The 16935-nt window shown below is 42.7% G+C and overlaps 1 protein-coding gene across 1 annotated transcript in view; it reads right to left on the bottom strand.

Moving 5' to 3' along the window:
- Positions 1-16935, bottom strand: part of me1 (malic enzyme 1, NADP(+)-dependent, cytosolic) — a 495261-nt gene that overhangs the window by 86378 nt on the left and 391948 nt on the right. The window lies entirely within an intron of this gene.

Genomic DNA, 16935 nt, shown 5'->3' with positions numbered 1-16935 from the left:
TGAGACTGTTGTGCATGAAAACCCCAGATCAGCAGTTTCTGACCGTCTGGCACCAACAATCATTCCACAGTTAAAGTCACTTCGATCACAAATTTGGTCTGAACAACACCTGAAACTCTTGTCCATGTCTGCATGCTTTTATGCATTGAGTTACTGCCACATAATTGGCTGATTAGATATTTGCATTAATGAGCTAATGTACAGGTGTACCTAATAAAGTGCCAATCATAGATAACTACAGAAACAATCATTTCAGAGATCTTTATTAATTCATCAATTCCCTGCTTTAAACTGGGATACAAAATGCAAAGATTTATCCATTAGTACTCTTATAATTATAAACTTACCAATTGGCATCATATTGTCATTGTGAATTGGAAGGAATGAACAGCACATTTGCACAGAGTGCAAAACAGCAATCATAGTGTAGGAGGGACAGCAGCACAGTGAGTAGAGCCCATGCCTCTCAGTGCCAACCCCCAGCCCAGGTGCTCTCTGCATGGAGTTTGTACGGTCCCCCTCGGACTTTGTGGGTTTCCTCCAGCTGATCCAGTTTCCTGGCTCATCCCAGAGATTTGAATTGGCTACAGTATAGTAACATGCTCCTGGTGGGTAGTTGAGGTGTCAGAAGCTAGGACAAGTTGAAGAGAATATGGAGAGAGTAAAAAGAAAATGGGATCTCTAGAGAATCAGTGGTTCTCAGTGGGCTGAGGACCCATTTCTATAGTCTCTCTGTAAAACTTTCAACGTGTAAAGTGATTCATTTTGGATGGTTGACTTTGAAGGTAGAACACAGGATTAATGGCAGGAATCTTAACAGTGTGGGGGATCTCTGAGATCACGTTCAGAGATCCTTCAAAGTTGTTGTATAAGTTAATAGAGTCAGGATTCAAGATTCAAGAGTGTTTAATGTCATTTCAGGTACCCAAGTGTAAAGCAGAACAAAATAATCGTTATGCAGATCTGATGCAGCATAAAACAAATACAATAAAGTAAAGAAAACAATAATAATAAAAACCACAATAAATATAAACACGCGAGATAGCTTATATACATAGATTGTATGTCTATAAAGTGACACTAGGCACAGGAGGTGACTGAAAGTAGATGATGAAGTAGTGGTGGTGGAGAATTGGGTTAGTGGGTAGCTTAGAGGATTGTTAAGAAGGCATATGGTGTGTTGGCCTTCATTAGCCAGGGGACTGAGTTCAAGAGCCATGGGATAATGTTGCAGCTCTATAAAACTCTTGTTAGACAACACTTGGAACATCCTGTTCATTTCTGATCACATCATTATAGAAAGGCTGTGGAAGCTTCAGGGAGCTTCAGGGAGGGTGTAGAGGAGATTTACCAGGATGGGGCCTGGATTAAAGAGCATGTTTAATGAGGACAAGTTGAGAAAAATTCAGCTTTTCTCTTTGGAGCATGTAAGGGTCAGAGGTGACTTGATAGAGGTGTATAAGATGATAAGAGGCATAGGTCAATTGGATAGTCAGAGACTTTTTTCCCCATGGTGGAAATGCCTAATATGTGGGGGCATAATTTTAAGATGACTGGAGGAAAGTAAAAGGGGGATGCTAGAGATAAGTTATTTTACACAGAGAGTGGTGGGTGCAAGGAACACGCTGCCAGGGCTGGTGGTAGGGACAGAAACATTAGGGATATTTAAGAAAAACTCAGGTAGGTAAACAGATTATAGAAAAGAAAGCTCTGTGGGAGGGAACAGTTAGATTGATCTTAGAGTGGGTTAAAAGGTCAGCACAACATCATGGGCTGAAGAGCCTGTGGTGTGTTGTAATGTTCTATTTCCTACTCCAAAGTCAGCCTAACCCTTCCCTCCCACATAGGCCTCCATTTTCTTTCATCCATGTGTCTATCTAAATGTAACTCATGTACCCGCCTTTTCATCACCCCGGCAGTGCATTCCCCATATTCACCACTCTTTGTGTAAAAGCACTAACTCTCACAACCCCCCTGTACGTTGCTCCAAGTTATGCCCCCTTGTATTAGCCATTTTTCCATCCTGGGAAAAGGTTCTCTGGCTGTCACTCGATCATGTTGTACACCTCTATCAAGTCACTGCTCATCCTCCTTTGCTTCAAAGAAGAAAGCCCTAGCTCGCTCAGCCAGTCATCATCAGTCATGCTCTGTAATCCAGGCAGCATCCTTTTAAATCTCCTCTTCACCATCTCTAAATCTCCTACATACTCCATATAATAAGGCGACCAGAAAACCAAGATCAAACAAATATATTGATAAAGTCTCAGTGCTGAGGAAGGGTCTCGGCCCGAAATATCAACTATCTAGTAGTCACGTGTCAAAGAAAGAAGGCAGGAGAATGGGGTTGAGAGGGATAATAAATCAGCCATGATGGAATGGCAGAGCAGATTTGATGGGCCGAATGGCCTAACTCTGCTTGTGTGTCTTATGGACTTCATTATTCTATTCCTTTGCATGCTTCATTTTGTGAATTATCTTGATTGTCTAGACCAGCAAAATAGCAGAGATCATCAGAAATATGTATTTACTACAAGTACTCCACATATTCTTAATAGCTTAAAACTGATTTCTCAAAAATAAATACCCATAAACAATACTAAATACAGCAAGTTTATCTTCTTTTCTCTTTGAGCTACTTAATCTCTTTCCCCCCAGTTAATCCTTTCCTCTAAAACCAATGATAAGTAATACGGATAATCCATTGATTTAACTATTTCAGCTGAAAGAGGTTTTTCCGTCATTTTAATTAATTGCTTAAACATTTTCATATGAATTCACAGATAATTCAAAGCAAACAAAAGTCTCAAATTGACAATGGTGAACTCTGCAGCAAACTGAAACGCCATAATCCAATAATTGTAATCTGTAAATTTCTCAACGTGCAGACACTTCCCAGCATTCCAGTGAAAGTATGCACCCCCCACCCCCCCCGGGGACCGTCCTCTGCAGCAGACTCACTACCCCCTCAAAGAATTTCAATAAATTCACATCTTACTGTGTCTGAGATCTGGCATCATTCTCATCAACTCCTGTGCTTTTTGGATATTTGACAATAACATGTAACATAACTTAAACATTAGCGCACATCATGCTTTCAGAGATTTGCTCAGTAATTGAAAACGCATATCCCACCCATTTTGGATTTCTCACGGTCTTTGTTTTCTTCTCTTTAAGCCCATCACCCCTATTGAGGCATAGGCAGCCAACAGCAGCTCGCCAGAGTCTTCAGTCCTCAGCCAATAGAAGGTTGATAGACGACCCTTCCCGATCAGCTCTTTAGCTTCCACTTTCACCACGTGACTTCATACACCTCCGATGCAGAGATCCTTCCTCTACCAGGGAGGAGGTCTTTTGAACTTCTGCTGGTATTTCTGTAGCACTGAGTTTTTATGAGATGGGATAGCTATCCCCACGCTCAACCCTCCTCCTTTTGCAGCTGGGCTTGAGACTGTCCATGGGAGAGTTTGTCTTCATTTCACAGAGGGACACAAATGGGCTGTATGTGCAGAAACACTCACAGCCACAGAGCTGTGGTGAATCTTACAGAAAATTTCAATACAATGCCTTACACCTCATTCATCTGTGACATTCACATGTAGACATCAATGCCCTGAAAACATTTAGCAGCAAACATGACATTTTAAAAAACTGTTTTGACCGGAAACAGAACCAGAATCCGGTTTATTATTACTGACGTAAGTCGTGAAACTTGCTGTTTTCTGGTAGTTGTACAGTGCAATACATTTTTAAAAATTCTACTTTACAATGAGAAATATAAAAAATAAATAAGTAGTGCAAAAGCAAAACCCAGAAACGTGAGGTAGTGTTCATGGGGCCATGGTCTGTTCAGAAGTTGTTCTTACAATGTAGAGTGTGTGTCTTTAGCCTCCTGTACCTCCTCTTTGATGTTAGTAATGACAAGAGGGCATGTTTTGAGGTTCGTAATGACAGATGCTGCCCTCCTGAGCTGTTTATTTTTGAAGATGTCCTTGATACTGGAGAGGCTCGGACCCACGGTGGAGCTGGCTGCATTTACAACTTTCTGCAGCTTTTCTCAATCCTGTGCATGGACACCTCTATACCAGGCACAGATGCAACCAGTCAGAAAGCACTCTATTCTGCAGAAATTTGCTAGTCTTTGGTGACATGCCAAATCTCCTCAAGCCTCTAATGAAATGTTGCCGCTAGCAGGCCTTATTCGTGATTCCGTCAGTATGTTGGGACCAGGATAAATCTTCAGAGATGTTGCCAGCCAGGAACTCAAAGCTGCCTATCCTTTCCACTGCTTACCCCTCAATGAGGACTTGATGATGAACAGGAGGCAAAATCATCCAATTCCCTTAATCAAATTCTGCCCTTTAAACACTTTGCAACTTCTTTTTAAGTGAATGTATTAAAAATAAGTGACAGAAAACAAAAAAAATGATGATGCTTAAAATCTGAAATAAAAACAGTACAATGATATTGGAATTAATTTATTATTGTTACATATACCAAGACACAGAGAAAACCTTGTCTCACATACTGCTTATACAGATCAAATTATTACAGAATGCACTGACACCGCATCACACTGCCGCTGGCATCTTCCCTCCCGGATGGCTGCAACAGGCAAGACCGCGGCGTGAGGCCTTGTCTTCTCCTACAACCAAGGCAATGCAGCTCCCCCGCCGGTGGTCTCACCAATAACCCAGTGAACTGGATTTGCAGCATTTCACGTTACCAACGCCCAATAAAGTCATGCGATTGCAAGAGAAACATCCAAGACAATCTCTCGCTGTTAGACTGCACACTGCCTTCGCGCTGCCACTCAGGATGCTTTTCCATACCAGCCAGCAACACAGTCCACAATAAGTGCCATTCCTTCAGCTCCTCCACCAACGGGCAACCGCAACAAGTTTTTGAAATGATCCAAGACAATGTAAGCAGTGATGATCACTAAGAGCTCAGATAATCCCAACCCAAGGTATGCAGCACCTGGAACTACTTCAGTGAACAGCAAGACCAGAACAAGAGCAGTGCCTGGAGACCAAGCTTCAGAGTTCAGATTTCAGACTCATCTTCGTTTAACATATAGAGCACCACAGCGCAGGAAGAGCCCCTTCAGTCCATCTTGTCTGTGCTGTCTGGTCCCTTCTACCTGCAACTGTGCCTCAGCCCCCCATCCTCCTCCCATCCCGGTACTTATCCAAACTTCTCTCAAATGCTGCATTCAAACACACATCCTCACTCCCGCCAGCAGCTCAGAAGTTCCCCCGCAGGTTCCCTTTAAATATTTAACCTTTCACCACATGCATGTGCATGGAAATGTACAGTGAAATGTGTTAATGACCAACACAGACTCGGGTTGTGCTGAGGGCAGCCGTAGGTGTCACCACACGTTCCAGCGGCAACATAGCACGGCTGTGGCACTTTATTACTGTTACATACTGGATAGCGAGGTACAGTGCAAAACTATCTTGCAAACCATCTACACAGTCGATTCTTTACACATGGATTGAGGTGGTATAAGGTAAAACAATAAGACACTGCAGAATAAAGTGTTAGTGCTACAGAGGGAGTGCGGTGCGGGTCAACAATGAGGTGTAAAATCATAATGGGGTCGATTGTGAAGTCCAGAGTCCGTCTAATCGTACCAGGAAACCATTCAATAGTTCTTTAACGGAGACGTAGAAGCTGACATTCAGCCCCATGGCATATGCTTTCAGGTTTTTGTACTTTCTGCCTGGTGGGAGGGAGAGGAGAGGAGAAGAGACCATCGATGGTGAATGAAAAGAAATCGTGAAAGCGGAGAGGAGTAACTACCAGAAGGTGGAGAAATTGATGTTCATGCCATCAGGATGGAGGTCACCCAGACACAATGTGATGCGTTGCTCCCTTAACTTGAGTTTGGCCTCGTTGTGGCAGTTGAGCTTCACCAGAATAGAAATGGGAAGTCAAATTAAAATGAGTAGGTACCAAGAGGTCCTGCCTTTTGCAGCAGGCAGAACCAAGGTGCTTGACAAAACGGTCCCACAATCTATATCAGGGCTCACCAATATAGAGGAGGTCAAACCATGAGCACCTGATACAGTAGAAGGTCCTGACTGATAAAGTGTTGCCTCACCTGTTTTGGAAACAGTTCCCGCAGCCTGTTTCAGCTTGATTTAAGACACCATGTCCTATTGCACTCAACCGAAGCCCCATCCAGTACACTAAAGCCTTCTCTCCACTATCCAACAGCATGGCAGAGGGGGATAATGTGGACAGACGGGAGCAGTACAGAGTTTGGGAAGTGTGAAAGACAGGAGGGGGAATCACTATAAGGTAAGATGATTAGTGGAGAAGACAGCAGAGAAGCACAGTCGTGTAGCATTTAGTGCACTGCTTTACAGCTCCAGCGTTCCGGGTTCAATTCCTGCCTCTACCTGTTAGGAGTCTGTACATTCTTCCCATACCTGGATGGGTTTCCTCTGGGTGCTCCAGTTCTGTCCTACATTTCACAGATGTACAGGCTAAGGTAAGTAAGTTGTGGGCATGCTATGTTGGTACCAGAAACGTGGTGGGCTGCCCCCAGCATAACCATGCACTGTATTAGTTGTAAGCTCAAAACAATGCATTTCACGGTATGTTTTGATGTACATGTGACATGTAAACCTAATCTCTATCTTCCAGTCCTTAAGGACTGAGACGAAAGGGGACTGACTCCAAGGGAAAGGCCAGGGGACCCAGAGAACAAGTCGAAAGTAATGGGTGTACGTGAGAATTGAAGAAGATTGGGGGAAACAAGAACAAGAAGTGCAAATCATTAAAGCGACACCGTACACAAGTACAATTTCAAGTTCAAATTATTGTCATCTGATTGTACCTGTATACAACCAAACAAAGCAACATTCCTCCGGACCACAGTGCATCCACAAAGCCTGTTACACACAGCACATAAAACAAATTTTACCAATAAATTAATAAAATCAAAGTGCACGTCAAGTGCAGCACAGGTAAACAGGAAACAGTAAACAACTCATCCTAGTGATGAAACCTCAGTGCTGGCAGGGTATTCATCAGTCTCCCTGCCTGAGAGAAGAAGCTGTTACCCAGTCTGAAAGTCCTAGTCCTGATGCTTGTGTACCCCTTTTCGGACGGTAATGGGTCAAGGAGGTTGTGGGATGGGTGTTGGGAACCCTCAACAATGCTTCAGGCCTAGTAAATGTCGCAAATAAGGGGAAGGAAGACTCCGGTGATCCTCTTGATGTTTTGTTTTCTGCCATTGAACTTGCCCATGAGCCTTCTGGCACCAAAAGGCTTGTTAACTAGGAAAGAAGTTACCTAGGCAATGCACCCGAAAGCCCGAAGTTTGATTGTTTAGAACAGAGAAAAACTGTAGTGCAAAAGAAAATTCCTAGACCCGTTAAGTGACGTGGAAAAGTAGCTTTCAGAGTCATAGCTATTTTTTGAAAAGATCCGTGGAAACATTTTGAAAAGGTTGTCCATCTGCTGCTGGTTTTCTATCCTGGCACACAGTTGCTTCATAACACATGTTTTACTGGCTGCCATAAACTAATTCATTCAGGACATTTCGTCTCAGAGGGCTCGTCAAGTTCTAAAATTCCACTTTGTCTGTGCAACGCTGAGCAAATATTGCCTGAATGGTATCACCAACGGTACTCACTATCTACACCAGGTCTTTGTCCTATCAATGGAATGCACGGACAGAGTAGGAGGAAACAACACTCTAACATCTACACAGTAAACTTCTGCAAAACTGTTTCCCCTGAGATTCTCTGGTCCCCTCTTCCATCTCCAACAACACCTCATCTCTTTTCCACAGTTCCTTCTCACACAATACCATCCCTCTTATCGCCTTCCTTCATCAAAGGCCTCAATAAGTGGAAAGCTCAGGGTGTCAGGGCCAGTGTCCAGCCCACTGCTCAGTGAGGGTTGCATATAACTTGTAATGAATTATTTAAAAAAACAAAGAATGCTTAACCAACCAATAAGCGTACAAAATTACTCAAATATTACTGAAATATTAAATTCACAACAGAGGTAACCTCTGTTGGATTAATGTGTAGAATTGTTATTTTTCTTGTAGTTTAACTTTCCTATGCTTGCTTGTATTTTTATATAATCACATATATGCATGTAATTGTTCAGTAAATTTGCCAGTAATTACGGTACGTTAGCTTCTGTATTTTTCCAGAAACTTCCTAGTTTTCAGTAGCAGGTCATGGCTATCTGATAGGTTAATTATTGTCAGTGGAATTAGTGTTATCTCTAGTCGGAGTATGAGACAATAAGATATATAGGAGCAGAATTAGGCCATTCAGCCCATCAACTCTATTCCACCATTCAATCATGACTGATTTATTATCCCTCTGATTTATTAGCAATGAGTTCCACAGATTCACCACCCTTTGGCTAATAACATTCCTCCTCATCTCTGTTCTAATGGGACGTCCTACTATTCTGAGGCGATACCCTCTGGTCCTTTCTTCTCCTTCTACTGGAAACATCCTCTCCATATCCACTCTATCTGGGCCTTTCAAGTCAATTTTATCTCAATGAAATCCCCCCCCCCCCTTCATTTCTCTAAACTCCAGCAATTATACTGACTTCTCGCCCCTGACACTCGAATTTTCTGGCATACTACTGGTTTCTTCCACAGTGAAGAACGTTCATGAATCAAGACCATATAAGAACCCTGCATAAGTAGTGGATGGAAAATATCACTTCTCATTCAACTTCTTTCATATGTGGAAGATTCTGTGATTCCCATCTTGTCTTATTGAACACCTCGAGTGAAAGTAATGGACTGAAGCAAGTCACCCTTCATCCTGAGAGACTGGCTAAGAAGAATCTCATTCTCTGTTATCAGGATTCACCAAATCACAGTACAAAAAGGTGCTTAATGTTCATGAGCTTTTTAAGTAGCCTTTTGATTAAACTTAGCTCCTTAAGTCATGTCTTCTAGCCAGGAGGGAGCTTAAGAATGGATTTACGAGAGCTAGAAAGGAACATGTGAAGGCCTTCCTGGGTAGGATTAAGGTAAACTTCAAGGTGTTCTCCACCAACTTGAAGAACAGGAGGAAGACTAGACTCAGAGTAGGACAGATCAGAGATTAAAGAGAAAACATGTGGAGTCGGAGGAGGTAGGGGGAGATCCCTAATGAATATTTTGCTTCAGTACTTTTGTGCGTGGAACAGGCTGATATCCTGGAACATGTCAACATTAAGAAAGAGATGTGCTGGAACTTTAGAAAAACATTCAGATAGACAAGTTCCCAGGGCTGGACAGGATATACCTCAGGTTGCTAAGGGAAGTGAGGGAAGACCACAACTGCTATTTTCTTTGTTCTCTTGGCTCCTCTTTCTTATTCATTTTCCACTCAATATATCACTTAATTAGATGCACGTAAGCAAGTAAGTTTTCTGCCTCATTCTTGATTTCTGAAAAACCTTCGGATACAAACACATCAGTATCCAACACTTCCATTTAGTTCACAGGTCAAGGGTTACCCTCAAGATTTCATTTACTTATACCCTTAATTCTTTACTCCTTCCAACATTGATCTGCAGTGTTTCCACAACCTATGGACTCAATTTCAACGATTCTATGACTCATCTTCTCTGTGTTTATTACTTATTGATTTATTTTTGTTATTATTTTGTTTTTCTTTTTGTATTTGTACAATTTGTTGTCTTTTGCAAATTGGTTGTTTGTCCGTCTTTGAGTGCAGCTTTTCATTGATTTGATTGTGTTTCTTTGTATTTACTGTGAATGCCCGCAATAAAATGAATCTCAAGCAAGTATCGGGTTACATATATAAACTTTGATAATAAATTTACTTTGAACTTTGAACTTTTCAACTTTGTACATTATTTCAATAAACTTACAATGTAAACCAAATGAGCAGCACCTCATTTTCCAGCTTCAAGGCTATAACCTCTGCACTCAATGAATTCAACAATTTCAAATAATCTACTCCAGTCTTGTATTTCATGTTTCCAGTATTAACAGTCTTCACCAACCATACCCCCCGCTTTCTGGTAGTAGTTTCAAATTTCCTTTGTTACCTCCTACAACCTAGCTCTTCAGATATACCTGTCTGTTCACTGAGCTTTTCTCCTCTCCTTCAGCTCACTTCACTTCTTCTGTTTTTCAATTTTTGACTTGCCATTCACTTAAACATCAGCCCTAGCTCAACCTTTTTCTACAATTTAAAACTTTGGATTCTCATCAATTTTCCCCCAAGGTGTCGCCTTATTATTGACAGATGTACTAAGATATGGTGAAATGCTTGTTTTCTACATTGTTCATATAGATCAATTCATTAACATTAAACCTAAGATAGCACTGGTTACAGACAGCGATGTTATGCAGGCAGCACGCAAAACTACTAGATATACCTCTTTTGAACTATGTCTTGAACTGTAATTTCCCTTTAAGGTACGTACTTTTGAACCACCTAAATGAACCAGTGATTTTACGATCTCCTGAAGGAGTCGGTGAACTTGACTTTCAGGATGCAGGTACACTTGAAGCAGTCAAAGGTCAGCCATCACCAGAAAAGAGTGCACAATGGCTGACTTCAAGTCAGATTAAAGCATCAAGGGCCGAGAGCGCCAAGAGCAGAAAGTGAACCAGTTTTCATCCCCACTACTTCATGCCAGCCAAGATCCCCCACCGGAGCCCGTCCTGTCTACCAGCACTTGAGTCACCTCTCTCTCTTCTCACTACTACCATCAAGCAGGAAGCGCAGAGGTCTTGGAAACGACACCGCCAGATTGGGGAAGAGCTGTTGCCCTGCAGCTACTGGGCTTCTGAACTGGCTTCATTTGCCTCAGCGCTGAATTGACTCCACAGCCTGTGGACTCACTTACTGGGGCTCTGTTGCTTACGTTTTCAGTGTTACTTGTTTTTTTTTAATTATTGTCATGATTTTCCCTCTTTTCTTGCACATTGGATATTTGTGTGTGTGTGTGTGTGTGTGTGTGTGTGTGTGTGTGTGTGTGTTTTTATTACAGATTGTATGTATTTCTTTGTTTTCCTGTGTGTCCCCGCAAGAAGGTGAACCTCAAGGTTTACATGTTTTGATAACAAATCTACTCTGAACTTTGATTACACAGTGCATTGAGGTACAATAACAATGCAGAATGCAGGGTTACAGTTACAGAGAAAGTGCAGAGCAGGCAGACGATAAGGAGTAAGGTCACAACACATTAGAATTGTGTGGTCAATAGTCGCACCAGGGGACCATTTGATTGTTCAATAACAGTGAGATGGAAGCTGTCTTTGAGCCTGGTGACACTTGCTTTCCAGCTTTTATATTTTCAGTCCAATGGGAGAGGGGGTCAGGAGAAGACAGAATCTCCAAGGTGGGTGTGTCCTTTGATTATGTTGGGTGCTTTACTGCGGCAGCAAGAAGTGTAGACAGAGTCCATAGAGGGGATGCTGGTTACAATAAGACCATAAAACGCAGGAGCAGAATTTGGCCACTCGGCCCATCGAGTCCACTCTGCTATTCCATCGTGGCTGATCCATTTTCCCTCTCTGCCCTTTCTCCTGCCATCTCCCCACAAACCATGACACCCTAACTAACCAAGGACCTATCAACCTCTGCTTTAAATATACTCAATGACTAGGCCTCCACAGCCATCCGTGGCAATGAATTCCACAGATTCAGCACCTTCTGGCTAAAGAAATTCCTTCTCATTTCTGTTCTAAGTGGGCATTCCTCTATTCTGAGGCCGTGCCCACTGGTCTGAGACTTACCCAGTATAGGAAACATCCTCTCCACATCCATTTTCAATATTCAATAGGTTTCAATATAATCCCCTTTCATTCTTTTAAACTCCAGTACAGGCTCAGAGCTAACAAATGCACCTCAGAATCATTCTCCTGAACTTCCTCTGGTCCCTCTCCAATCCCGGCACATCTTTTCTTAGACTGCTCACAATACTCCAAGTGCCGTGTGACCAATGCCTTATAAAGCCTCAGCATCACATCCTTGCTCCTACAATGTGCCGAGATGTGTCCACAACTCAGTGCAGTTTTGTGTGGTCGGGGGCAAAACAGTTGCCATACCAAAGCCATGAAGCATCCAGAGAGGATGATATCTATGGTGCATCAATAAAAATTGGTGAGGGGCAACAGGGACATGCCAAATTTCTTTAGCCACCTGAGGAATTAGAGGTGTTGGTGACCGTTCCTGGCCTTGGCATCTACGGGGTTGGACCAGAGCAGGCGAGTGGTGATGCTCACGTCTAGGAACTTGAAAGTCTCAACCCTCCCGACCTCAGAACTACTGATGTAGACAGGAGCATGCACACCGCGCACCCCTCCCCACCCTGAAGTCGACAGCCAGCTCTTTCGGTTTTGCTGACACTGAGGGAATGATTATTGTCATGGCACCATCTTACTAAGCTCTCTATCTCCTTCCTGTACTCTGACACCAGCCCACTACAGCAGAATATACAGCCTGGGGTGACGCTGGGGGGCAAGTATGCTGGAGGTGTTCATGAGGCTCTTAGAGAGGCATATGAACGTGTGGGAATTCAAAGGCTATGGGCACTGTGTCGGCAAATGGGATTAGTTTAATTGAGCACTTGACTACTAATTGAATTTGTTCAAAACCAACATTGTGGGCAAAAAGGCCTGTTCCTGTGCTGTACGTTCTATGTTGTAATTTTGTAGCCCTCTATTAACTCTCCTTTCAATCTCACTTGTTATTCATTTATTTGTATTTACACAAGATGTATTCTCTTGCAGATTGGTTGCTTGTCAGTCTTTGTTTATGTATAGTTTTCATAAATTATACTGTATTTTAAGATTCAAGACGCAGGATTGTTCAATATCATTTCCAGTACACAAGAGTGAATGAGAACAAAATGAGTTTTACTGTGGATCTAATGTAGCACAAAAAACAAACACAATAATAAAAAACACAATCAATATATAATACATAAGATAGCTTATATGCATAGATTAATTGTATGTCCATGAAGTGACACAAGGCACAGGAGTGTCTGTCCATAAGGTGATTCTGAGAGGAAAGAATAAAGTAGTGGCGGAGGGGAGGGTTAGTGGGTGGTGGTGTTGATCAGCCTTACTGCTTGGAGAAAGTCTGGTGGTCCTGGCGCGGATACTGCTTAGCATCCTCCAGGTCCCCTGCCCCAAGGAGTGTGACTGGTGTTTCTAATTCTGTCTTTCACAGGGCATCTCGTGCAAAGGCAGCAGCTTGCATGAATTGGTGAAAGTGTAAATGGGTTCCTGCTGCTGGTGAGTCTTGTTCAGTTCACAAGGTAACTAGCACAACCCACCAGATGCCTTCTGACACAGATGCACTAGGGAACAAAGGGATATAGTTGCTTCGCACTGGTTGTTCCCACAGCTCTCAATTTCTGCTGCGCCATTGTAACAGGATGCTCAGGAACCACACTATGGGACGGTGAGCAGCAAACAGAGCGGAAAAAATTGACAGCTCTTGTTACAAAATAGTTGCTGATTTATTTCAGAGAAGCGAAGGTGGAGCTGCAGAGCACTGGACACCCACCTGTTCCTCAGCACAGAGAGCTGCGAGAGATGGAAAATGTCTCCCTTTCAATGAGGGTTTAAAAGAAAATCCTACAATCAAAAGACCATAAGGCATAGGAGCAGAATTAGGCCATTCAGTCCATTGAGTCTGCTCTATCAGTCAATCATGGCTGATTTATTTTCCTTCTCAACCCCATTTTCACACCTTCTTGCCAAAACCTTTACGAATTAATGATCTATCAACCTGCGTTTTAAGTATACCCACAACCGTCGGTGACAATGAATTCCACAGATTCTCCACTCTCTGGCTAAGGAAATTCCTTCTGATCTCTGTTTCTAAAGGGACATCCCGTTATTCTGAACCCATGCCCTCCGGTCCTAGACTCCCCCTCTATAGGAAACATCCTCTCCACTGTATCGAGACCTTTCAACAATGTAACATGACTGCACCTTTAATTTAAAAAAAACAACTTCATGTTCACTGCTAAGGGCATACGTACCCAGGCTATAAATTCCAAAGAAAAATTATCTTTTTCCTTCTGCAGCAGCACAGCCTATTGCAAACACAGAGTCATAGAAAAGCACAGCACAGAAATAGGCACTTTGGCCCACCTAGTCTGTACCAAACAATTTAAGCTGCCTAGTCCCATCACAAATATTTTAGTTGTCCCATGACAAACATAAATTACGTAAATTTAAATTAACATTTAAATAGACATAACTTACTTGACATAATAAACAAACAAACATCATGACATTAGTGAAAGTTGAAGGACAAACAGTCTGAGGTCAAATTAGGGTTTTCTGGTCAGTTGAACAACCTGGTGGCAGTGGTGAAGAAGGTACAGTCAAGACCATAATTGAGAATTAAGGTGAATCGACATTCTGCGATTCAATACTGCTCTTTGTTTTACAAATTTAATTTTGAAATAGTTAAACAGAATCAGGTTTAATATCACTGACATGCAGTATGTCATGGAATCAGTTTTGCGACAGCAGTACGTTATAATACCAAAACTATAAATTACAGTTAGAAATACATTCTTAAAAATTAAATAACCAGTGCAAAAAAGAACTAAAAAAAAATTGAAGTTGCATACATGAGGAAGAAGCTGTTTCTGAAACATTGAGTGTGTGCCTTCAGGCTCCTGTACCTCCTCCCTGATGATAGCAAAGAGATGCAGGAAGAAGACGAGAGACAGGAATAGTCGACCACACGGCCTCTCATGCATGTTCCTCTATTCAACAGGGTCGCAGTTGAAGTGCTCTTCACTTCAGCTCCATTTCCTCTGAAATGTTCAAACCAAAGACCAACAATCTGATCAGCTCAACCTCAGTCCAGCCTCAAGTTCTCTCTGGGACTGAACTCCAAGGAATCAATGCTTTCTGAAATAATAATCACCCTCATCTCCTGCTTAGCAGTTGAGACATTCTGAAACTATGACCCCCTTCTAGATTCTCTCAAATTGAAGGAATTTATGGCATCTGCTCGTTCAAGCAAAGGAATACTGTTGTGAAATTTGTTGTTTTGTGGCAGCAGTACATTGCAATACATAATAATATAAGAACTATAAATTGCAATAGAATATATTTTAAAAAATAAATTAAATAAGTAGTGCAAACACAGAAATCACTGTATTCACTGACAATTCAGAAATCTGATGCTGGAGAGAAGAAGCTGTTCGCAAAACATTGAGTGTATGTATTCAGGGTCCTGTACCTATGAATGTATATATGTAGAAATGAATGTCTTGTTTTTTTTCAATTAGAACATAAAGCACAGAACACTGGAGCCCAGTGCAGTCCCTTCGGCCCATAATGTTGTGCCTACCTTTAACCTACTCTGAGATCAATCTGACCCTTTTCCCCTACATAGCACTGCATTTTTCTATCACCTATCTACAGTGCCTATAAAAAGTATCCTCACCACCCTCCCCCATGGAAGCTTTCATGCTTTATTGTTTTACAGCATTGAATCATAGTGGATATAATTTGGCTTTTTTGATACTGATCAACAGAAAAAGCCTCTTGTGACAAAGTGAAAACAAATCTGTACAAAGTGATCTAAATTAAATACAAATATAAAGCACAAAATAATTGATTGCATAAGTATTCACCCTCTTCAAGTCAGTATTTAGGAGATGCACCTTTGGCAGCAATTGCAGACTTGAGTCTGTGTGGATAGGTCTCTATCAGCTTTGCACATCTGGACATCACAATTTTCCCCCATTCTTCTTTACAAAACTGCTCAAATTCTGTCAGATTGCATGGGGATCATGAGTGAACAGCCCTTTTCAAGTCCAGCCACAAATTCTCAGTTGGATTGTGGTCTGGACTCTGACTTGGCTACTCCAGAACATTAACTTTGTTGTTTTTAAGCCATTCCTGGGTAGCTTTGGCTTTATGCTTGGGACCATCATGGCTTGACTTTGCGAACGAAGATTTAGGAAGGGGGCTGCCCACGTCTGCTGCAGGCTCGCTGGTAGCTGACGAGGCCAATACAGGACAGGCAGGTGCAAGAGGATGGTTGTAAATGTGAGTGTGTTCTTCGGCCTGCACAATGGTATTTTAGGTGGCGTGCAGTGTGCGCAGTACTGGCCCCACCCTTTACACCCGGGGTTGATCTACCATAGCCTAGCAAGCTGGGCCGGTGACAGCGAGGTCCTCGGGTCGTAGAATTTACGTCAGAGTGTCCTTCTCCCAGGTGGATGGCCTGGCAAGGCTGCCCGGGTTTGGATTCAGAGTTGTCCTTCTCTTAGGCTGGCTGCCAACCAAGGCTAAATAAGCCCAGTCCACCCATCCAGTTGTAATGCCGGACGCAGTAATGTAGGAGAGGCCACTTGCAGTGGCTTCCTGCCTAGCAAGCCAGACAGTGACCACGCGGCGATCACTACACCGGGAAAGGGGAGGCGATGTATTGCGCGTACACTTTCTCTGGGTGAGAGGGACGTCAGGCCCAGACCTCACCCGCCACCCACCCTGCCATCTTCAGGACCAATGCCTTCCTGAAAAACAAATCTTCTGCCAAGTCGCTGTTCTCTCGCAGACTGCATCAGGTTTTCCTCCAGGATTGCCCTGTATTTTGCTGCATTCATAATACCCTGCGCTTTCACATGCCTTCCAAGGCCTGCTGCTGTGAAGCATCCCAACAGCATGGTGCAGCCACCACCATGTTTTACGCTAGTGCTGGTGTGTTTTTGAAGATGCGCTGTGTTCAGCTTTCGTCAAAAATAGCGTTTAGTCTGACGGCCAAAAAGCTCAATTTTGGTTTCGTCAGACCATAGAACCTTCTTCCAGCTGACTTAAGAATCTCCCACATGCCTTCTGGCACACTCCAGCTGAGATTTCATGAGTTTTTTTTTTCTCTTTGCCACTCTCCCATAAAGCTGCGACTGGTGAAGCACCCGGGCAACAGTTGTTGT

The sequence above is a fragment of the Mobula birostris genome, chromosome 2 (genome assembly GCF_030028105.1).
Source record: "Mobula birostris isolate sMobBir1 chromosome 2, sMobBir1.hap1, whole genome shotgun sequence".
Taxonomy (NCBI): domain Eukaryota; kingdom Metazoa; phylum Chordata; class Chondrichthyes; order Myliobatiformes; family Myliobatidae; genus Mobula; species Mobula birostris.
The sequence above is the reverse complement of the archived record's forward strand: the minus strand, read 5'-3'. Positions and strand labels throughout refer to the sequence as shown.